At 41.9% G+C, this 23,666-nt stretch overlaps 1 protein-coding gene across 3 annotated transcripts in view; it reads left to right on the top strand.

Annotated features, from left to right (window-relative positions):
- Positions 1-12,423: 12,423 nt before the first annotated feature.
- Positions 12,424-23,666, top strand: part of PKIB (cAMP-dependent protein kinase inhibitor beta) — a 52,270-nt gene continuing 41,027 nt past the window's right edge. The window contains exon 1 of one of the 3 annotated variants that reach the window (XM_063151094.1): positions 12,424-12,553. The gene's annotated coding sequence lies outside the window, so the exon portion shown is untranslated. Of the gene's footprint in view, positions 12,554-12,897; positions 12,983-13,086; positions 13,190-23,666 lie in introns of those variants that run through there. The other 2 variants (XM_063151096.1, XM_063151095.1) reach the window with 2 other exon arrangements.

The following is a 23,666-nucleotide window of genomic DNA, read 5'->3' on the forward strand; positions in this document are numbered from 1 at the left end:
TTGAGGTTAGAAGAGCCAGCTCCAAGCTACCCAACAACAGAGGCAGACTTAAATTTCAGTGCTCCAAGAAAAGGAATAAAATAGAATTTGTCTTCTTTCTGAAGTGGTAAAATCTGTGACAGCATTGTGTCAAGTGAGGCAGATGATATAACAGGCCTGAAGGAGGTCAGGTACAGTTTTAGGACAGTGAGGATGGTGAAAGAGAAAGGCCCAAGTGTAGTGGTCAAGATGGTGCTGGATTAAAGGTCACTATCCAGTGTTCATCATCTGGGGTAAATTACAGGCCCAGGGATGCCCTCATCTATCTCTTGCAATATACCAAATAGAAGGCAACTCTAAAGCTTTCCCAATGCTTTCTTAAATGATGTGCCTGAGATAAACATCTGGTTCCCCAAGCTCCTCGACCCTACGTGGTGGGTAACCCACCAGTGTTTTTCTTTTTGATTTAAAGATGGAGACTTGGGGCAGAGGGCTTTGGGCTATTGGTGATGGGACCCCAAGTTTCAGGACTGGAGACATGTTTCAGGAGGCAGACAATCTCTTTCCTGCCTGTATATCCTAACATAGATGGTAGAGAATGAAAGTGAAGAGCGCCTACAAGGGCACGATCAGTGAATTGGAGTGAATCATGGAACACTTTGAGCTGGAAGAGACCGTAAATATCCTCTAGCCCCGACCTCCCTGCCATGGACAGGGATACCTTTCAGTAGACCAGATTGCTCAGAGCTCCATCTAGCCTAGCTTTGAACACTTCCAGGGATGGGGATGGGATGAATCTGGATTTGCACATCTGAGCAGGCACAGCCTGGTGTCCAAATGTGTGTGATGTAATTTGGGCCTATAAATATGCAGCATATATCTCTGCATATAAAACACAGACATTAGTGCAAAAAGAATGCATTAAACCTATAATGACTATTTTCCATTATACCATGCTTATAAACTGAATTTACAGTGTTATGTTTTTATCCTTGTCAGCTTTGCTAGTGACAGATGCTGTCCTGATCCCCAGGTAACATTCCTAGCATTCCATGTAGTAGCAGGTATTTTCATATGCAATAGTATAAATGCTGGAACTCATGTTTATACAAGTCTTTATGCACATTTCCTAAAGCAAACACAACAGATAGAAAGTGCAGAAGAGCTGGGAAGGCTGGCACCATTTTGTGGATCACTCTGTCATTCTCATGTCAAGACTAGATGTGCCATTAGTAGAAAAAGTGGAGCTCTTAAAGATGACTGCAGGAAAGGGAAAAGACCAATCCCAGAAAGTTTCATGCTCCAGGGGTGAAAAAAAGGGAGCAAACTATAGATCCATTGTACTCCTACGCTGGCACATCTGTGACCATCTCATGGGGATTTTGTGGAAGGGAGTCTTAAAGCAGCAACGCCTCCTCAATTTGCCCTGTGTGATCTAGGGGAGAAAGAAAACCTAGATGAAGTAAGAATAGAATGAATTTGAAGGAGAACTGTCTACAACAAAAATGTGCATTGGAACAATCAAGTCTATGGTAGTTTCACCTTCAAACTGTTTATGTTTGGTAACTTACATTTTAGTTTTCGCTCCTGATATCTGTCATATAACCTGGTTATCCAGATAATGCTTAAGAGCAAAATAATTAAGAGGTTCATGTGCATTTAAGCATCCTTAGAAAATCCTTAAAATGGAGAAAACCCCTATGGAAGTTATATCTTGCCATTTAGATTTTTCAGAATAAGATGTCATACTTTGTTTTGGATGTGGAGCTGTACTTAATTAGGTGTTAATTAAAACTCAAGTTTGGAAATTTTTTTTTAAACTGCATTTCAGTGTTTCAATGAAAAGCATTTTTTCCTTTTGTTATTTTCACATTCCAATTCCAGGCATTATTCTCTCATGATCAAGTTGTATTGTTCTAAATTAACTAAACTAAAAAAAAAAACCCAAAACACCCCACACACACACAAACTGAAAAGAAAATGTCAGTTTTTCTGGTTGGGAAATATCTTTTTGCTGCATATTTCACATCTATAGTGTAGCAGAGGAAATTCTTGGTTCTCTTGCGTGAAACCAAACCAGAAAAAATATATAAGTCTATATTTAGCACTTCCCATGTAGCAAGAACCACATTGTCTGTCCTCTATGTGAAGACTTAATTATAGTAGCAGCTCTATTAAATTTAAAATCACATTCAAGTGAGTAAACATTGCATAAACTCTAGACAATATAGCAAATGAACTTTTCAGTGCCAGCCCCTCAAATAATATGGTTACTTAATGTAGAAGACCAGCCATCTCTGCACATTGTAAACTGTCCCATGGTATGTCTACAAATCTGAAAAGGAAATAATATTTTCTAGTGGACAATTAGAGGAAACGTGTCTTTCAGGGATTATGAAAGTGGAAAAAACCCTCAGGCTGTGTGTCCCCTGCATAGTGATGATTTGAAAATTTAGCATTCTACAGTCACCAAGCCCTTTACAGTTGCTAAATTATTGTGGTAGGAAGGAACTTCATTGTAAGTGTGAGTTACGGAAAGACTGCACGCACGATTTCTGTAGTCATCAAACTTTTGTGTGAATCACTGCAGCTGTTCTCACCATCCTGGAGAGCCTGCGAATGGAGGTGCTGCTCTGGCAGCCCAATAATGTATGAATAAATTGGAGATAGGCCTGTTCAGTGGCTCTGCATAAGGACAATGAATATGATTTCTTCTTGCAACTGTTTGGTAGTTTTGGTTGGAAAGGTTCCCATTTTAATTGCCAGCAAGGGAGACATATCTCTGTTCTGCTTTCTAAAACTTCTTATCTCTCCCCAACCCTTTACTGGTGGTTTTTCTGTTGGATAGATTCTAGCTCAAACTAGAACTACCTCAAACTGCCTACCTCAGAACTGATCAAATCTCAGGTATTTTCATCCTTAATCTCTTTCCCTACAGTCTCATTACCTGGTATGATATTTTGGACCTCCAAATCCATCATTCTCTTAAAGATCTTAAATATTTTCTGATTTATTAATACTCCCATCTTACCAGAGCCTGGATAATCTTATACAAGGTTATTTAAGAGGGTCAGCCTGTATCTTCAAATCCATTGTCTATGCCCTAGACATGTTCACCTCCTGAGACTAATAAACACAAAGTTAAGAACTTTGATCTTCAAGGCTGCTTAAATTTGAGATTAATTTTGTGACTAGGTGATGATTTTTTTTGGGGAAAATGTACTTTTGAAACACAGACCATTTAATGAGGGAGCAAGAATTAGACTACAGGTGATCAGTCACACTGCTTGACAACTGAATTATAAAGATTAATTCTCCAGTAATGTTGGTGAGGCACTTCTGAGAAACTTCCTGAAAGAAATTAGTTCACTGAATCACTGAAGGTTCCTGAATGGTGAATACGTAGAAACAGTCTGTTTTGTAAAGCTAACTTGATGCACTCCAAGGAGCTGATTCATTCTGAGAGGTTCTTTCATGAAACATCTTCTCTTGTCCTTTTTCTTTTTCTTTTTTCTTTTTTTTTTTTTTTTCTAAGACAAAAAGTCCTTTCACCCCTCTTGGCAATTTATTTTTTTGCTTTTCAGTATCTCAGTATCCACGTGTTCTCTCCCTGGAGACTTCTCTCAACCAGCCATGAAATCAGTACCTCCCAGGAAGACAAAAAGCAAGCTTATTACTGCTTACATCATTCTTAACATAATGATCCTTACATCTGAAGTGGAAACTCAGATTCAAGTCCACTCTATTGTCTGATTTATTTTAGTCCAAATTACTTGCATTTAGTGTCTTCTCTAACTGGAACTTTTTAGTCCAGATTACTCAGATACTAAATTTAAATGACAGCTAACGCCAAATTAATAGCTAGTGATGTGCTTAGAAGCCTGTAATATCAGTTCTCCAATCACCTTGTGATGGCATGCACTTAATTCTCCCCAATGCTATTTCTTTTGTCTTTTGTCTGTCTATTGATTCGTGTTTCATTTGTCACTGATGCACCTCGGTGCTTGGTTGCTCTTCCAGCTGTTGCAACCACTGAGAGTCCTGTTCCTGTCCCTTTGAAAGCTCCAGCTCCTTTACACACTGCTCACTACTTAACAGAAGTCTGAGCATCAGCCTGGCTTTGTCCAGACGACCAAGGTAAGCTGAGTACCTTAACACACCACATGTTTAGCTGGGACTGCCATCTGAAAGGAGCAGTTCTCCTAGGTCAATTCCCAGAGCTAAAAGAGAATTTATTATTTGTTTTACTTAAAAAAAATAAATCTGAGACAATAATATTGTAAAACACTTACAGAAGTATCAAGTAATTATAAATAGCATGAGGAGACCTCAGAGATGTCAGTGCAGCGTGTATATCTATGACATAAACAAATGAACAAGAGGAATGCTGTGAACCTTGCAGACTGTGAAAACTGAAAATTATTCTTCATATGCAACTGTTTTTCTTTCTCTTATTTTTTTTCTCAGTTTACTGCCTTTTTAGCACTTTCTCCCAGTAACTACAGTTTATTCTGGGCATTTGACAAAACTGCTCCTGGTAGGAAAATTTCCCAACATTTCTACCTGCAACTGGTTCATATTCCCATCCCATATGATCCTTTTGTCTATCTGCTATGGTGTGCAAATGACAGATAGCTCAGAAAAAGTGAAAAAGTTCAGCCCAGGAATTCATACAGTTTCTGACATTACTGCAGCAGCCAGTGTTAGCAGCTCTGAGAGACTGAACTGACCTTAGTTGTAAAGAAACACCTTCCAGACAGCCACACAAGTAAATGTTCTCTAACCCCAGAGATCAGGCACTGTGTGAATCTTCCAACTGAACTAACTTGCTATGAAATTTCTGTCATCACCAGAAGTTCAGGGGTCACTGAATAGACAAGACAAAATCATGAACACTAGAGATGGTTAAGAAACTATTTCACAAAACAAGAACAATTTTGATTGTTTTCCTCACTGCTATAAAGCCAACAGACAGCAATTTCCTAGTGCCTGCATTGTGCCATTTCTGTGCCTCATGCTGCTAAACTCAGCTATTAGGGCACAGGTAATGGCCTGACAACCTTTCTGCACTGCTTCAGTTGCACTAGGACCTTGGATCTGTGTGACAAAAGGAGTCAGTGTCTTCTCTCTAAATGATGATGCATAAACTGGATGCCACCCCAGCAGAACCATGTCTGAGCACACGCCAGCTGGTGACACACAGCTCTGCCAAGTCAGGCCAGGTCTTGACCCATGCAATTAAGCACATGTTGATGGTTGCAGTGGAGCAGAGCTTAAGTGGAGACCATGCTTTCCTGATAAGCCTCTGGCAATATTCACTAATGCCTGTGGCCCACCCTATGCTCCATTTGCTGCTCCTGGATCCAGCATGAGCCCATGGGAAGTGCTGCACCTTTTCATGGAGCTAAAAGTGACCATCTGTGAAGTAGGCAGAAGAAATCCTTAACTCGGTGTTGTTACCAGCACATTCAGATAATGAAAGCACAGTCTCAGCTGCCTGTCTGTCTGTTGTAACATCGCAATAATATGTGTCAGGCCTGGAGGATGTTTCACAAAGCTCTGGAAAGGCTCATGAACATATCCACTTTGGGTCTTCTGAGCCTCTGTGTGATGCTGCTTCTCTCCAGAAGTCCAGTCACATTTGACACCCTACCTTGCCTTTTTTGTCTTTTGGGAAATGTACTTACAGCTCTGTTGCTTTGGTTCATTACTTCAAACAAAATCTTTGTCTAATTATTGACCTGAAAGGGAAATGTTCCATCCCCAGCTGGGTGAAACAGAAATATAGACTGGGGAATGACTGCAAGCACATTGCATTTCTCCTTCATTTTTTGGATATCATCTATTTTTCCTTATTTCATGCTTTCACCTGAGTTAGCTGACGCTGTGTAAATTAGGCTGTTGATTTCAGAGGCATTCCTTTACTTAGTGTGATGCTTTGTGAAATTGTCAGTTAAGCATTAATCATCATTTAGCCTGTCATTTTGTCTGTGTCTGACATATTTTAAACTGTACCTCAGGATATACACATCTGGCTGTGACAGTCATTTGTTAATTGAATGTGACTTTTAATGAACTTTTCACCCAGCAGGCTATTCCAGGGATTTATGAACAACTGTATTTGTATTTGTTACAAGTGCTTCTGTAATTTTTAGAAGCTAACATTGAACAACAGTGTCGTGACTTCATGGCAGCTGCTGCAGCACACAGAGCTGCATGTCTTGCCCATTAATCCCCACAGGCATCAGGTTCACCAAAGTTATATCTGACTTTGTAAATGCAGATTCCAAATGGCAGGTGTTTTATAGCCCCTCTCAAATGCATCTCCTGAACATGGCCATGCTTCACACCAGCTATCTCAGCGAGGTGCCTGCTCAGTGGCAGTGTCACCAGCCCAGCCAGACTGGGCTTCCTTCTTCTCCATCCTTTGAAGAGCAGAATGCTGTCAATGGCATGGTGCATGTGCTGTTGGGGAGGCTGCCTGTGTGCCTGTGTTCCCCAGGGCAGTGACTTGGCAGCTGCTCCCCTTCCCTTGGAAACCAGAAACAGCCTTCAAAGGGTAGCATAAACTTTTCATACAAAAGAAGTAAGGGTGACCAAAATCGTAGGACTCCAGTCCACTGTGTGTATATCTGGGATGCAAAACACCAACTTTATAGTGGGAAAGATCCTTTCCTTATTCTTTTGGTTCTGTTTATAATAGGGATTTGTTTGTAACAACTAGTTCAAGAGATACTTCTTTATCTCAATTTCTGATTGCCATTGTATATATTTCTTTGGAAGAACTGGAGATCAAACACAGAACAGGATGAGGGAAGCTTTGGAAATTAGCTATGTATACAGAGACTTGGCAAAAACATTAACAGATGCAAAAGAAAACTAAAAAAAAGAAAGAAAATAATCCAAATGAAGGCAACACACAATATGAATATGAAAAGAGAACAGTTTGGAAATGGAAATACACTTGGAATTAATGTAGACTCTTTCTAGGCCTGGCGTGATTCATGCAGCGCCAACAGGCTGTACAATTTGCATCAGTATCTATGTTTCAATGCAATTTTGTAACCAGACTATTTAAATCCTCTAAGGCTTTTATGAATTCATGTGCAAGCCTGGACATGAAGAGGGGCAGGAGGCAGGAACTGGATATCTGCAAAGCACATTGCACATGCAACCTGTCAGGGCCAACTCTGGGCTGAAAAAGCAGCATCTCTGGTCAAACCCTGGCTTTGTCATTCTGATGCAAACACACATTTCAGCAGCAGATCCTCTGGGCAATGTAATCTTCTCCCTTGTCTTCAGAGTGCTTTAACTGGAAGTGCATTTAGAGCTGTCAGTTCTGTTCGAGGTCGCAGCAAGGCATGATGCTTAATGCTGTATCACAGCCGACAGTTTCCATGTATTTGGATGCATGCATGTAATCAATCTCAGAAGCTCGATTTTTGCTTCACAGTTCCTTTCAACTTCTGTGGAGTTCACTCTTGCTTTGTGCTAATTCAGAGGCCAGTTGCTGGAAGCCAGCATGCTGGAGGCCGTGTCCTGCTTTGGATCAATGTGAGGGTATGATGGTAACAAGAACAAGATCTGTCATTTAGAGTAAGTGTGCTGTGCAAATTAGGGAGGGAGCATGCACTGCTCATGCTGCTGGTATTTTAATGGAAATATTAGTAAATAAGTAAATTTTAAAAAGTAGTATTCCTAGTATGCACCTTTCCCAACTAACGTTCTCTCTGAGATTTCTGAATGTCTCCAGAGTCTGAGCTTTCCTCAAGAAAAGACAGGTATTAAAGCTGCAAGGAGCTGAGATACAGATGATGCACTTGCTTTTTTGTTTCTGTAGCCTATTATAAGCCTTGTTGTTTTGGGTCATTTATTAGAGGCCTCTTATATATATAAAGAACTGGGAATCTCAATTTTTGCACCTGATAAATATTTCTTTTAATATTTCCTTTAATTGCACCTGATAAATATTTCTTCCATAATTTGCACTTTTTTAACCATTTATGATTTTTGTTTTCTGATTATGTGGGCAAAGTGTCATTTAAGAATGCGTGGCATAGAACAAGTACTTCTTTTTATTTGTTTCAAACACAATGCCTAAGGATTTCATTCAGTGATTATTTTCTTGTTTTGTGAGACAGAAGTTGAATCTGGATGACTTTCTTTAATATCCTGTGATGGGCCTTTAAGTAGTTATTAATCCTTTTAATCTCAAGTTGAGACTCCTTATAAAGGTCTTCACAGTTCTTTCCTGAAAGACCTAGACAGAACTATTAATGAAATATAAGAGTTTTTATAAATTGGATCATTTAGATACAGAGGAGCTTGATGAAGCCTCCAGGAGACAGGAGGAGGCACAGCTTCCTCATAAGAATTGTACAATAGAATCATACAATAGGATCACAGAATCATTTAGGTTGGAAAACACCTTTGAGATCATCAAGTCAGCCATTAACCCAGCCCTGCCAAGTGCACCACTAAACTATGTCCCTAAGCACCACATCTACACATCTTTTAAACACCTCCAAGGGATGGGGACACAACCACTTCCCTGGGTAGCTTCTTCCAATGCTGAACAACCCTTTTGGTGAAGAAAGTTTTCCTGATGTCTAATCTAAATCTTACTGGTGCAGCTTGAGACCTTTTCCTGTCATCCCACTGCTTGTTACCTGGGAGAACAGATCTAACTCCACCTGGCTACACCCTCCTTTCAGGCAGTTGTAGAGAATGATAAGGTCCCCCTGAGCCTCCTTTCCTCTAGGCTGAATAACTCCAGCTCCTTCAGCTACTCCTCACAGGACTTGTGCTCCAGAATTTTACCAGCTCCATTGCCTTTCTCTGGACACACTCCAGCATCTCAATTCTTGCAGTGAGGGGCCCAGAACTGAACACAGAATTTGAGGTGTGGCCTCACCAGTGCTGAGTACAGGGAGACAATCAATGCCCTAGTGCTGCTGGCCACACTATTGCTGATACAGGCCAGGATGGTATTAGTTCAGAGTCATTCACATGCCAAGTGATACTATTTTTTAGGTTATTTTTAAGTGGATTGTCTCAAATACAAATACCCTCTGGAGCCCTTCTCAAGATTTTGCACCTTTCCATTTGGCTGAGTTCAAAAGGTATTTGAATGGCAAATTTACCTCAAACTTAGTGGGACAGTTGTTCAATACCTGACCTCTCAAGATACTTAGAGGTGAATAGGACTCAGGCAAGCTGATTTTATTATCCATTTTCTTTATATGAGCTTTTTTTTTCCTCCTTAAAGCCATTCAATATGGGAAAACTCTGCAGATCTGATTTTTGTGAAGAAAGTGGATGGATATGAATGTCTCCAAGCTCTTTGGTAGAGAAACTGCAAAGAAAGAGCATTAGCATTAGCATCTCTTTCATGGCCTTTTTTGTGGTTCTCCTACTCCTTGGTAATCCCTCAGCTCTGCAAAACTTCCTAGTTCTTGTCTAAGTTTTTATGAGTAACTTTTATACTTGCCTTTAGCAAGTTGTTCTACAAACTCTTCATTTATATTTTTAAGCCTAATTTGTTTAGGTTTAGGATCTGTGTAAGCTTCCCGGTTTGCATATGACTTCTGCTTCTGGAAAAATGTCTTTTACATTCAGATAAAATCTTCTATTTAAAATCTCTTCTATTTGTCGTCTTTCTAAGAATCTTTCTCCCTTTTTTTTTTTCTTTTTTTTTTTCCCCAAGGATTATTGATTTCTTTTGCACCTCTTAAGTTGATGCTTTTAAGGAGTCCAAAATGTCAGCTTTCTAAAATCAGTTCTCTAGCAGAAGGGAGAGAGTTCAGAAGCCTTTACTATGGCAAGATTCTGTCTCCAGCTTAAAGGGCACCTTCAGCCTCTGATACGTTGCTACATCCAGTACCACAGCTGCTCAGATCCTATGAAAACCCAACTGAGCAAAGCTCTATCCCGGGGAAGGGCCATTGGCAGGAAGTTTTCTGCATGGCCCACCCAGTGAGGTGGCCGACAGAGAAGGATGGTGCCCCTGCAGCTCCCCACTGCTCCCCAGGTGTAATCCCCTTCCCCTCCTTGTGGTACCGCCAGTGCCAGTTTTGCAAAGAGCAAAACAATCATAGAAGTCTGAATTTTGTTTTTGTTTCATTTTTACTTTACTTATGTCCTGTTTATCTTTAAAATCTTAGATGCTAAGTGGAACATGGAACATGGTCACAGGACTAGCAAGGATCTGGGCCATGGACTTCGTTCTCTGTCTCCTTGGCACCACAGTAAACCATAATCTCCTTCATAAATTTCACAACTGGAATTCAGCACAGTCATCTACAACATTTTCCTCATTGGTTTGTTTCCTGTGACAGCAATTGATTTCATTAGAAGTGTCTTTGGGAATCTGAAACTCCCAACAATAAGTACAATATAATATAAAGAAAGATAGATTTGGCATGATTATGATTAAAGTACACTATGATTTTTTCCTAATCCTGCAGATATTTGAAAATACAGAAATTGCACAATATGGGCTACAATATGAAAATATTCTCAGCAAGACTTACAAATACAAAATCTCTTTTTCAAGTGACATTGATTTTGCTACAAGAAAGGAGAAATTAAAATAAAGAAATAGCTGTTTATAATAAAGAAATGAAAGAGATACCCAGTTGTGGCGCTAAGTAGGGAAGCTCCACATTTCTGTCAAGGCATGCCCACAGCAGAAAATAAGTTGATCCCAGCTGCTTCAAAGCAGCTTTCCACTGCTGAACACCACTAAGGTATCTGATTCACTCCTTTGCAGAAAGGATTTTTCTTTCAGTGCCACACTGGGAAGACACACATCCCCGAAGAACTTGTTGTCATGGAATAATCATCTCACTTTTAGGCATCAGTGGCTCCTCCAGGCGCTCATGTTGGATCTGATTCAGGGCAGGTGTCTGCAGGGCTCCACTCCAAACCCCACGCACGGAGTCCCACCTGCACACAGCATCTGCCAGCCGCACCAGGAAAGGTGAGGAGCATCTCCTGCTACCTCCCAACTCCCACCACTGCCTCAGCCTGAAGGAATACACGGCTTGGGTTCTCCCTCAGAAGAGATACAGGTGGGCTAGAAGGATGTCAAGGCCTCCATGTTACCATTCTAAGTGTAGGACAGGACCTTGGCACCAATATCTCTGTATTCTCCTGAGCTCATGTGTTCTCACACAAACAAAGCCCTGAAGGTGACCAGCACACTGGATTTCAGTTTCTGCTGAATGTAAATCTATAGCACAAACACTAACTTTGTGAGAGAATAACTGCAGAATCATTCTTCTGAATAAACCTTCCTTATAACCTGGAAAAGGAAAGACACCTACCAGTTATTTTTGTCATTAAGCTAAAAATAGTAGTCATAAGAGGTTTTTTTGAGAAATCAAGCCATCTGCCCAAATAATGAAATAAATTGCAAAGAAACTAATCATTAAAGGAGATACAGCAAATTATATTCTAAGAAAAATATTTCAGAGGGAGTATTGGCAGGACTCCAAACTACAGCTCTTGTACTTTAAGAGGACATTTGGAAAGATCTGATAAAAATGCAACATAATCAACCAATTCTAAGCCATCACCTGAGTTATTTGGTGCTTAGAGTTCCCATTGTAAATAGGATTACTTTAACAACATGGCTTAAATAATGTTAAAAATAGATCCTAAGTATTCTAGGTCACGCCAGAAATATGTAAGAAATAAAACCAAGGGATTTTAGGTTCATGAAAGCCAACCTCATTTTCAAAATGGAATGAAATTCTAATCCTCTGTTTCTCTTTATTTGTTATCATACATAAATATGATAAAAAGCTTGACATGGTTTGTAGTCTAAACACTGAAAAGCACAGGTAAGATACCCACCTTTGTCTGCATTTGTCCAGTTCTCAGAATATAAATAGAAAGTTTCTGAGTATAAATGAAAAATCTCTGTGCAGATTCTCTTGTCATTTGGCTCTGACTGGATATAGGGAAACAGCTGGATGAAGTCTCATATGTATATTGATAGATGGTAGTGTGATTTTCAAAACTGTTTAAAGTGATTTCAAAATAGATAATCTAGAGTCCTTTTGGTACAATAAAAAAAAAAACAAACCAACAAATCTATGCTATGCTCAAAATCTAGATCTTTTAAAAAGCTTTCAAAGCCACTTTGGTACAATATGGTAGAATATGCCTGAAGATGTTAATTTTGTGTTTCCACTGAACACAATCTTTAAGGCAGAGAACTTGCAGCACTCTTCACAGGGCACCATTTGAAGCGGAAAACGGCAAAGACTGCTGGTTCCAGGCCAAGGCTGGGTTTTTCCAAACTCCTGCATGAAGGCATGTCCCAGAGGCCAGCAGCCTTGACAGAGGCGTGCAGCTGCACCATGGCCTCTCCCTGTGCGACACAACGAGGCTCGGAGCCAAAAAGGGTCACATATGGCTACATCCAGGTGCCAACTTTTTGTCACACGCTCGCTGCTTGCGTCGGGCAGGAGTGGGAGGATGTCCTGTGTCATTTTGCTGGTGCAGTTTGAGGGACTGCAGCCAAAACGAGGAGAAAGAAAAGGGAGTAAAGTCAGCAAAGCTCCAGGTAAGAGCTGTTCTCCCCATTGTTTTCAGGGCACCGGGACCTGCTCTTTCCCCCACGTCAGTTTGCAGCGGGACAGCTCTGAGCGCTGTGAGGGCCGCGGGGGACAGGGACCCTCGGAGGGTGCGTCCCTCCGCGCTGGCTGCCGCGGTGTCCCAGCCCGGTCCCCTCTCCCGGCGGCAGCGGCAGCCCGAGTCAGCCCTGCTCGGTGTTTTGGGCAATGGTGCCCCACGCCGGCCTCCTCCGGGCCCGGCAGCCCCCGGGGCCCGGCCCCCCGCTGCTCCCGCCGGGACGGGCTGCGGGGGGCGGGCACGGCTTCCCGCCGCCTCCCGGCGCGGCGCCCGGCACCACATCCCGCGGCAGCCCGCCGCCCCCGGGCACGGCCGCGGCTCCGGCGCAGCGCCATCCCAGGGCACGGACCCGCGGCGCCGGGTGAGGGCGGCGGCGGCGGCGGCGGCGGCGGGGGAAGCCGGGGCCGGGCGGGGGGCGAGAGGCGCGGGCGGGGTCCCGTGGCCGTGGCTGCCGGGGCCGGGTCGCCGCCCGGGCCGGCTGCAGGACGGGAACATCCCGCAGGAGCGGTGGGGTCGCGGCAGGGGCCGCCCGCAAACCGGAGCGTTCCCGGCGACGCGGAGTGCCCAGGTACCGAGCGCGTCCCTCCCGGCCCTGGGCAGCCCTTGGGGCATCGAAGGGAACGGGGAGAAGTTTGGAGCAGAGGGCGGGCGAGGAGCGGTGAAGCTGCTGGGGAGGGTGGTCCTGGGGACGGGATGTCCCGTGTCCGACCACAGCGTCCCAGGCGTTCTTCGGGACAGGTCACGGGCGATCTGGCCGTGCCTCCCTGCCCGGGATGCTTCCGGACTGACCCGGTTTGATGTTAATAATACCTTAGCGCCAGGTATTATTAACCTTTCGGGGAAGCCGCTAATCGGTGTCACACATGGGCTGCCTCGAATCGGGAAGGAAACTGAAGTGACTTTTTCTCCGGGAGAAAAGCAATCAGAAGTGCGCCAGGTGCGATTTTAAGCACGTCTCTTTCCTCAAATTATGTTTATATGGTCAAATTAATCAGTGGTGACAACACAAAGGCTAGAGAGTATTTTACTGCTTAGATATATTACAACACACATGTGAAATATAACGTTGTGCTTGAAGTCCATAATTTAATCTACACGGACATGATAATGAACAACTGACATGTAGTTTGTGGATGCAAAATATATTCCTGGAAGATCAGTTAAAATACATCACTGACTTTCAGCTTTATGTGTTTGCAAGGAATGTTCTTGTGTTTAGATCACATGCAAGGCAGGATTTTTTTTCTTTCTGATTGCCACAGAATGTTGACCATAAGAGAATTGTTTCTTAATCCAGTTATAAATGATGCTTCTTAGTTGTAGAAGTTATTTTTGGACTCTGCAGAGCAGGCAAGTGTTTTTAGCAAAGAGAGAAATAAAAAAGTATTAAAAATTCCTGAAGCAATGGATAAAATTACCTTTGGGGACATTGTGGTTAGGATTAGTAATGTGGAAATACACAGGGCATATTGTCTTACACAGTATAACTTCATCACCTTCTGTATTTAGGAAAAAAAAAATCTTGATAAAAATTTTATCAAAACAGAGACCTTAAAAACAGCTGAAGGGAAGACAATGACACTTTGTTTATCTTTTCTGGCTGAAGAAGTCATGGGGATGAGAATGGTCTGAGTTACTGAGCTTTTTTTTTTTTTGTTTTAACTTATAATATTCTCTTTTAAGTTTTGAACTTGAATGTGCATGCCAGGATGGTTTTGAAATATAACATTGTGGTTGATACAAATACTTACAAATTTAAGTGAGATAATTTGAAACTTAACTATAAATACTCACATAACTTCCAAAAGCACACACTTTAGAGTGTACTAATAGAGTGAAGGTTTAGTTTTGTACCTTGATTTTGTAATAATCTTGTTGGAACAGAGACCAGTCTCTTTTCTTTTTTTCTTTTTCTTTTCTTTTAAATTAGATGTGTCATGACAGTTACAAATTAAGGCAAAAGAGCATAACACATCACTATGCTGTAAAAATATGCATGAACTTGAAATTCATGACAAATTTAAAAAATATTGATGCAAGTCATGAAATGCAGAGAAACTCAGTCAGGTCGTATTGGTAATCTGTCTGAAAGTGCAAAACTGTTCCCTTATGTCCATTCACTGACTATCCTGCTAACAAATAATATTTTCTGTTAGTATACTGATGAGGGTTTTTAATGGGCCTTTCAGAATGTAACTGTTTCCTTCAGTTTCTAAAACCTGGGGTGGACAATTTGTGAGGAATCATTTGTATAGTTATCTCCACCAGCTCAAGATCATGTGTTCCCTGCACTCCTGTTGGCCTTTCTGCTGCACTTTGTTGATTTCTCCTCCTGGTGAAGATGCCTCAGGACCACACTCATTCTCTGGGCATAGCTTCCTCTTTGGCTTTGGGGGGAAAGTGAGGGAAATTGACGTGTTCTCTTCACTTGATGTCCAGAGAGCCTCTTGCATTGCAGCTTCTCCCTAGGGAGCACCTCGTTCTTCTCACAAATAATTTTGTGAGCAGTGGAGCAGTGCAGGATTTTGGATTGATTTTTTGCACTCTGTGGCATCCAGACTGGCCACTCAGTGGCCCATGAGATCACCCCCACCACTGAAAGGGGAGAATTACAAAAATAAATCCAAGTGATCTTGTCTGGTAGAAGTATTTAGACAGTCAAACATCTGTGTTAGAATGGATTAAGATTCTGGCGTTTGCATTTTTACAAGGGGATCATCCAGATTTTCATTGCAGCCTAAGAGTGTGGCTTAGCAGAAATCCTAGAAAGTCAGAAATGGTGATCTGTTTGTGAAAAGCTCCCAAATCTGGCTTTCCTCACGTGAAATAATGTCTTCTGTACTTGACTTTAAAAAATTCTGGTTTTAGAAGTTTTTCTCATTTTAGATTTATGTTTGTTATTTCTTCCCTTCTGCCCTGACTATATTAATTTCAGCCTGGTTTCCTAAGGAGATGAAGCTGAAACAATAATAATGCTGTCTGACTGATAGCTCCCCTCATTGCCTTCGTGTATTTTGTTTACCCTTGGGGATTAATTTCTGCCAATATGAGCAGAAGAGCAGAGATTTCAAAGTGATGAAATTTTCCAAACCTCAAGGCTTCTGGTGGCCATGGAGATGAGGTTGATGCCCCCATTGAAGGAAGCGCTGTAGAAAGCATTCAGCTTAATAGACATCAGAAAATTTGTGTGGGTCCTTCATAGGATGCTGAGCTTTGTAACTTCTGCTGCTCAAGGCTTGGTGATTATATTTTTCAATTTCTTTGCTTCATGGGAGTGCACAGTTGTGGAAGTTTTGATCAGGCCTTTTTTTCTCAAAATAAGCTCAATAGGTCTGAGATGTTTCTGATAATGAGCTATGAATACAAACACTGTCATTCCTTGACTTCGTAAGCTGATGTTTTGCTTTCCTTGTTCATAATTTAATACTTCTTGATACAGGGTTGATAGCCAGTGGTGCAGTAATTTTCTTTGTTTTCTTGACTCAGTGCAAACACTCGATTACTGTGGTCACAATAAAACCTAGCTTCTTCCACAATCAGTTTCTCTCAATTGCTTACAAGTTTTTGATTAGACTTTAATTTGCTTGCTACTGCCACTGCTGTTTCTTCTGGTTAAGGCTGCATCTGAACGTTCTCTCCTGCTTTTTCTGCACAGCGGGATGCTGTAACACTCTCCCTGTTTCATGAGAAGGATAATGGAGGAGAAATATGAAAAGGTGTTGTGAGTTTATCTAGCAAGACCTTCATGAATACATGTGCTTTTATTGACTTTTAAGTGGTGGTTTTTGTTCTGATTATTTGTTTTGTTACACAACCGAGGAGCTGTGTTTACGGGTAATTGCCCCTTTTCTCCTTTCTTGTCTTGCCAACATTAATAGCATGACAATACTTGTGTATCTTTTCTCTTTCATTATCTCCCTGTAAAATTACTGTGGGTAGGTTTTTTTGAGGTGCTTGGGCTTGGTTGATTTTTTTTTATTTTTTTTTTCTTTAGAAAGATTTAATAGTGTATTAAGTTGATTTGCTAGCTTTTTTCCTATTTTAGAAATTGTATCAACTGGCCTTGCTCTCTGAATGTGCATATATAAGTGAAATTAATTTAATAAAGTGCTCACTGGATAATGTTGATTTCTTTGAAAGTATTTTTCTGTATTGACGTTGCACAAAGCTCTCTATATCTTTTACATTCATTTGTATACATTAAAACCTTCATTCCCCACTAAAGACAGAACACCACCATGTTTGTTTAGCAATTCCATTTGACTTTATTCTCGTTAGATATTAGCAAGAGGAAGGACAAGGTGCACAGTGATGTCTTTTTTTCTGGGAACAAGCACAAACGCTTATGTGGGGTCTTGCCGTGCCTCATCCCCTTGCACTTGGCCAAAGGTCCTTCCCTGCTGCAAGGACCTGACGTGGCAGCCCCACGCAGCTCTCCCTGTGCTCCAGTAGCTGCCACCCCACAGCCTGGGCTGGGTGCCTCCCAGCTGGTGTCAGAGACAACTCCCACAGCAGTTTCTCACCAGTGGTTGCATCGCTCCCAGAAACGTGGGATGTAGCATCGTACGTAGGTGCTACCCAGTCTGCTTCACTTCGAATGCATCCAAGGGATGGATCTGAAAACCCTGCCAGTGGAAGTGTTTAACTTGTGCTGTGGGGAAGGTTTGGGTGGGATGTGCGAACTTGCGCCCTTACCTTGGCAGGGCAGAGAAGGGCAGTGACATCCTGCTCGGAGGGAGTGTGGCCTGTGCCCAGAGACCAGGGGGAGGGCTGGGGTGGGCTGGCAGCAGGAGTCCTTTGCATGGTTTAGCTGTGGCTAAAGCAGCGTGTCTGACTGCAGCCAAAAAAAAAAAACAGTCAAGGAAAAGGCCTGATCAGTCAGCAAAGGGAGGTGATGATTTTACCAGGGTCAGGTTTGCACTGGACATGGGGAGACAGACCTTGAGCAGCCTTGGGATGAGGAGCTCTGGCCAGGTGCAGCCAGGCTGAAGCACTTTGGCAGGAGGATTTCAGCTGGCTTCCCAGAGCACAAAAAGCACTGAATATATCCAGCAGAGGTTTTGCGCATGTCTTTGCTTTGGTATGTGGCACACATCTTTCCATGCTGAAACCAGAGGTAGGGGCACTTTCTATGCTGGTCTGTGCTGGAAGGATGCAGCTCTGAATGAAATATATTCCATTTTCTGTGTCCCTAGGAAGATCCCAGAAGAACAGTTGCAGATCAGGGAGCACTTGCTTTTTTCTTTTTGCTGCTTCTTCTTTTAATCTACAGATTAAGCAATATTTACTACACATATAATAATAGCAAAGCTGTCTCTGTTGTCTTTCCCCATCCTGTCCACATATTCCATCCAACAGAGGAAGGTGAACTGGGTTTACAGTACACAGTGATGTTTATGCTTGCCATTCTGAACACCTGCTGAGGCAGAACAGAGGGAATAATTTATACTGCTTTCCAGCCCCCATGGACAAACGGGTAGCCTTTTATTTTAGCCTTTTTCAATTACCTTTGCAACCAATCCACAACATTCTGTTGGAAATCCAGAAGTTTGTCCATAGGCTCCTGAGCAACCTGGAACTGTGATTAGTAATGCAGTTTTGGAGTTGAAATGCCCTTGGAAGATCTGCAGTGTTCAACACCACACAACTTGGTGTTCTATCTGTATAAAGTACTTCCCTTTGCTCAGGCTCAACATCCCTTTTAAATTTTGTTTTGCCTACTTTGGAATCTTGTGTCATTTGTATCCTTTAGCCGAGCACCTGACCCATCGATATTTTATGTCTTCTTCATTACAAGGTGCCTTGGTCTTGCTCAGACAGATGCAGAAGCATTGGCAGCTCTTAAATATTTCATACTAACTGATGAAAGTGCTCTGTGGTACTTCACTGAGTAATGACAAAGAGATTGTCATTGAGATGATTTTGTACCCTTCCTCTTCCTCATCAAAAATAGCTTTAGTTCCTGGGCAATACATGGTATGCTTTGTTCATAAGCAATTTCTATGTACAGAGGTGGATTTTATAGTCCTTAATTGAGTCCTTAGTTAACACCATTAAATAGTGATGGTAAGATTTGTCCTGGAAGTATACCTTGTTATGTCTCTTCCATCTCTTGTGGATGAAGTTTGGTTGGGTAAGAGGACTAAAGGAAACAGAAGATGGGAAGATGATGCCTAGAAATTCTGTCTCTGAGTGGACAAGCAGTTCTGAAAACAGTGTTTGAACTAGAATTTCCCCATAGTACCAAGTAGAAGGTTTGCTTGAAGTATACATATTTCTCAAGGCTTAGCCAGTTGTGAATAGCATTGTTTGCTTTGGCAGATGACACAAAAAGTGTTAAGCAATCATATGGCGCTTCATCTTGATTTTAGTCCACAGTACAGTGGGAGTGCTGAAGTTTTTCTGCTGTTTGTATGAGCAGAAAGCTTGAGGATTGGCTTTAATACTGCTCTGGAAAAACAAAGGAAAGTCACCCTGGAACTGAGGAGCAGGGCAGAGGTCTGCAATTGTTGCCATTTCTTCCAGAGGGTGGATGGGATGCTGCCACAGAGACAACTTGTGATGGGAAGATCCCGATTTAGCTGCAACCCTGCCTGTAACAGAGCCAGGCTTGGACACAGCATTGTGGTTCCCTGGACACAGGGAGCCAGATGATGTTGTAGAGTGTGTCAGTGTACTTCACCTCTCCTGTTTCCTTGCAAAACTGCAAGGAAATGGAAGGATGCACTCTCCTCCAGGGAAGGAGCCATTTTCTAGAGTATCAAAAGCATGATGGTCATGGCTGGAGCAGCTGCCCCATGAGGAACGGCTGAGGGATGGGCTGGCTCAGTCTGGAAGAAGATGGCTCTGGACGTGCTGACAGCAGCCCCTTGTACCAGGGGGAGGGAGGAGGAAGCCAGAGAGATTCAGATGGTGCACAAGGAAAAGAATCCAAGGAGGCAGAGGTGTGGACTGCCCACAGTGGCTGCTCTGGGGAGTTCCAGCCCCAAGGGAGCACGGTCTCATCTGGACCAGAGACTCCTGAGCCCTGTTCAGAGCTGTCCCGTGACCCTGTCATTCCAAGCTCAAAGCTGAACCTCTGAAAAGTTGCTGCGACCTTTGTTAACCATCTATGCATGAAAAACATAACAGGGAAGAGGAACCTTATTTAACAGACTGAAAGAAGGCTGGTTGACAGTACCTTTAATAAGAAATAACAGATGCTAACAACAGCATAGTGTTTTGCAGTCCCTGCCTTAAAATATCTTGCTAATACAGTCCGCCTTAGATATGGTTAAATTCAGTGTTGTAAAACAATTTCTAAGTGTATGATGTGATCTATTTCAGGCTTCAAGTCTAATTAAGTCTGCTGCAGCCTTTGTTCACTTTAGAAAAGCTTCTCCAAGGCACAATACAGTATAATAAAAATGCAGGGACTTCTGTAAACATGTTTTGCTAAAGCTTTAATGTGATAGTTATGTTCTGTGTTCAGAAATGAAACACTGAGCCAATTGCTTTCTTGGGAGCAGGCATCGTATGCAGTGGTGTGACTTTAAAATAAAGGTCCCTAAGTGGGGATGGGGTCTTGCTTGTTTTCCTTCTTGGAAAGGTCAGGTGTTAGAAATTCTGTTGTTACCAGCCTTCTGATATTTTCTCTAAATTTCTTCCCAGAAGAGCTGGATTGCAGTGAAGCCTCTCGGTAACAAAGGCTCCAGAGAAGACAGCCACAGACTAATCTATTATTAAGACTGTGAGTTGCTTCTGTTTAACAAGAAAATACTAAAGAACCATGCCAAAAAGTAAACTATAAGCAATTGCTTCTACAATAGATGGAGTTTCATTTAAGCAAACATCAAGCAAAAAGCTCCTCTCCATGTTGTCAAAGCCGTTTCATAAGCAGTGATTGAACATGTGTTCCCTGAGTAACATAAAAGAGTTGGCATTAAGAAGCCAGTGGTGCTTTCAACCACTTCCCCTCTTTTCCCCATCATTACTCAGAAACTGTCACTAAAAGTGCTTGCTGTTTACCTCAGAGAGCTAAAAAAAGGTTAAAAAGATGAGTGTGTGAGAGTTGGAGGAATATTTGTTTTCTTTCCCCTTGAAGTTGCATTTGTTTGCTGGAAAAGCTGGAATTGTGGAAGGAATTAAATTGAATAAAAATAATTCTCAGCCAATTTCTAATGGAAACAACCTATCATTGATGTGATTGGAAGGTCTCCACTTGAACATAGAAGGTGTTTATCATAAGGCGTGATGCTTTTAGAAGGCATCACTGAAAAGGCAATGCTGCTTTTTCTGTTCTGAATTGGTAGTTTTATTATTTACAGTTTGAAGAGAGAGAGTACATGCTGTCCATGCAGTTCCTTTTATTAATGAGTAACTCACTTTTATGTGCCTTCTCTCCTTCTGGATTCTCATTAGTTACAGGTAGCTGGAAGTAACACTCCAAAGTAAAACAGAATAAATTGGATGTGTTTCTTGAACAGATTTCCCAATAGACTCAGTGTGTTCTATTCTAGCAAGTTTTTAAGCAAAAAAAAATAAAATTATTATGATACTAATATTGTTATACTGATTCATTTTGCTTTACTGAGTATTAAAATAATTCCAAATGGAGACCTACTTACTGTAATCTCATTTGAGGAGATGCAATTTCTTGGGTTGAGTCAACTATAATAATTCACACATCTTAGCATGGAAATTGAATGTTGTTACAGAAACTTAGTTATCTTGGAGGGATGTAATGAGACATTCAGCTATATAGTCATTGTGTTAAGTGACTGGTTAACAATCTAGCCATTGTAGAGAGGTAAATTTTGTCATATGAAGGGAGAAGGAAGAAAGCTGGAGGCCTCTTTAGTAGCAGTTGGTGGTCTACAGAACATAGAAGAAAGCTGAGCAAATTTATCCAGCTGATCAATTTTGCACATCCACATGAAATGATATCCACCTCATGATTCTGGCAACCAAAAAAGTCAATTAAAACTTCACACCTTAATGATTTTAAAAGTTGCTTGTTCTTTAGATTTTGGTAAAACCTAGAACCTGAAATTCTGTTGCTTAAAATTAAATAAATATTCTGGAAGAACTGAAAGATGAGATTTAGAGATTCACCTTTTTTTTTTTTTTTAATGAAGCTTTTTATGGCTTAATGGCTTGATTATTCCTTACTAGAAATATTAACTATGCATTCTTTTATTTTTTCTATATCTTGGCCTCATTTCTGTACTTTTTCAGAATTTAGGAAAAAGCATGTAAGATTAGAGGTGAATCAAAGCAAATTTAAAAAATCAATTTTGATTTGAATGGCTCACTACCTCCCCACTCTCACCACATGCTCACTCTCACTTCTCCTCCCAATGCTGTTGCATTTGATTAAAGCCATCAAAAAGCTGGGATTTCCAGCCCAGGCCTTTCTGTATGGCTGCCTTTCAGTGTAGGACTGAGTGCATTTGTTACTGCGCTGTTCCTGAGAACTGGAGAGCAGAGATAACAGCTGGCAGTGCTGTCTCTGGGGCAAAGGATTCTCCCGTAATCCCAGTTTCCTTGCTCAGACTTCCCAGTGTCGGTGTTCCATGGGGAGGAGAGGCGAGGCTGAGAAGCAGCCCGAGCTGCCCTCTGACAGGAGTCACATTTGATGTGCGGATGGCAGCAGATCCCTTGGCTGGGGCTGTGGCAGGGGAGGCAGTCCAGCCTTCAGGCTTAGAAAAGCAGGAGCCCCTCAAAAGTGGAACGTAATTACCATCTGAAGTTAAGCTGTTCCCAGAATGGGGATATTTGTTCAGATGCCTTACCAGGAGCTGGCAGGGGGATCTGGCTTCACTCCTCCTGTGCCAGTCTGAGCTGCTCCAGCAAGACAGCAGGTCCAGTCTGTAGCCGTGATATTTTCTGAAAAATCATTTCCTTAGGATTTTTCCTCCTGACAAGCTGAGAGGCCTCAGGAACAAAATGTAAACAGTGATTATCTGCTGCTGTGGAATGCAACAGGTGCATCTGTGATTGGTCTCCTGTGGTTGTTTCTAATTAATGGCCAATCACAGTCAGCTGGCTCGGACTCTCTGTCCGAGACACAAGCTTTTGTTATCATTCTTTCTTTTTCTATTCTTAGCTAGCCTTCTGATGAAATCCTTTCTTCTATTCTTTTAGTATAGTTTCAATATGATATGTATCTAAAATAATAAATCAAGCCTTCTGAAACATGGAGTCAGATCCTCATATTTTCCTTTATACCTGCAAACACCATCACACCAGTCTGTTTATACAACTGAACAAAAAGAGGTGCAGGGTGAGGCCTCCTGCTGGCTTTGGGGCAAAGGCCTCGACAGCAGAACACATAGAGACATGCTCTTTTGTTGGAGCATGTCTTTTTAAGGCTCCATCTCCTAAGAGAGAATGTAGCATTCAGAAGCATGAGGATAGATGGCTCATCACTAAATGGGATGTGATGAGGGGGAAGATGCTCAGCCTCAGGCAGCATGGGAGCTAAAAACAGCTCAGTGGTGTTGCAAGATGTGTTTGCACAGTGCCAGCACAGCCACTGATGAACTTGGGAGAGGCTGGAGATGTTCTGGAAATGTTCAGAGGAGTGAAATAGTTTGAGGGGGTAATAGCCCTCAAACTGAGGAAGAAATATTATGGCTGTTCATGTCTGGTATCAGTACGGGAGTTTCAAAAATTGTTAAGAAAATAAGCGTATGGACTGTATAAAAGGCACATAAGCTTATTTTGGGTGAGGAAAATACACAATGTTGTTCTCCTTTTTACATCTCTTCAGAAAGTATCTTGGCGTGTTTTCTGTAGATCTGTGTCTCTGAATTTAGAGGGGGAGGATGAGGAGGAAGGGAAGCTGAGGTGAGGAGGAAAGAAAGCTGAGAAGAGAGTGCTGCTGGGATATGACAGAGTTTAGCACCAGTTTGTTCGCAAGTGGAAGATGCAGAGGACCTGCAGTGGTGTGTTATATTGTTAATTAAGTTTCAGGGTCGCTCTGGAGTTGTAGATCCTAGGAGAAATGCCACTCTGAACAAATATGACATTGAGAATTTGTTGGTGAACTGTAACATCTGAAA

Source organism: Melospiza melodia, chromosome 3 (assembly GCF_035770615.1).
Source record: "Melospiza melodia melodia isolate bMelMel2 chromosome 3, bMelMel2.pri, whole genome shotgun sequence".
NCBI classification, from domain to species: Eukaryota; Metazoa; Chordata; class Aves; order Passeriformes; family Passerellidae; genus Melospiza; species Melospiza melodia.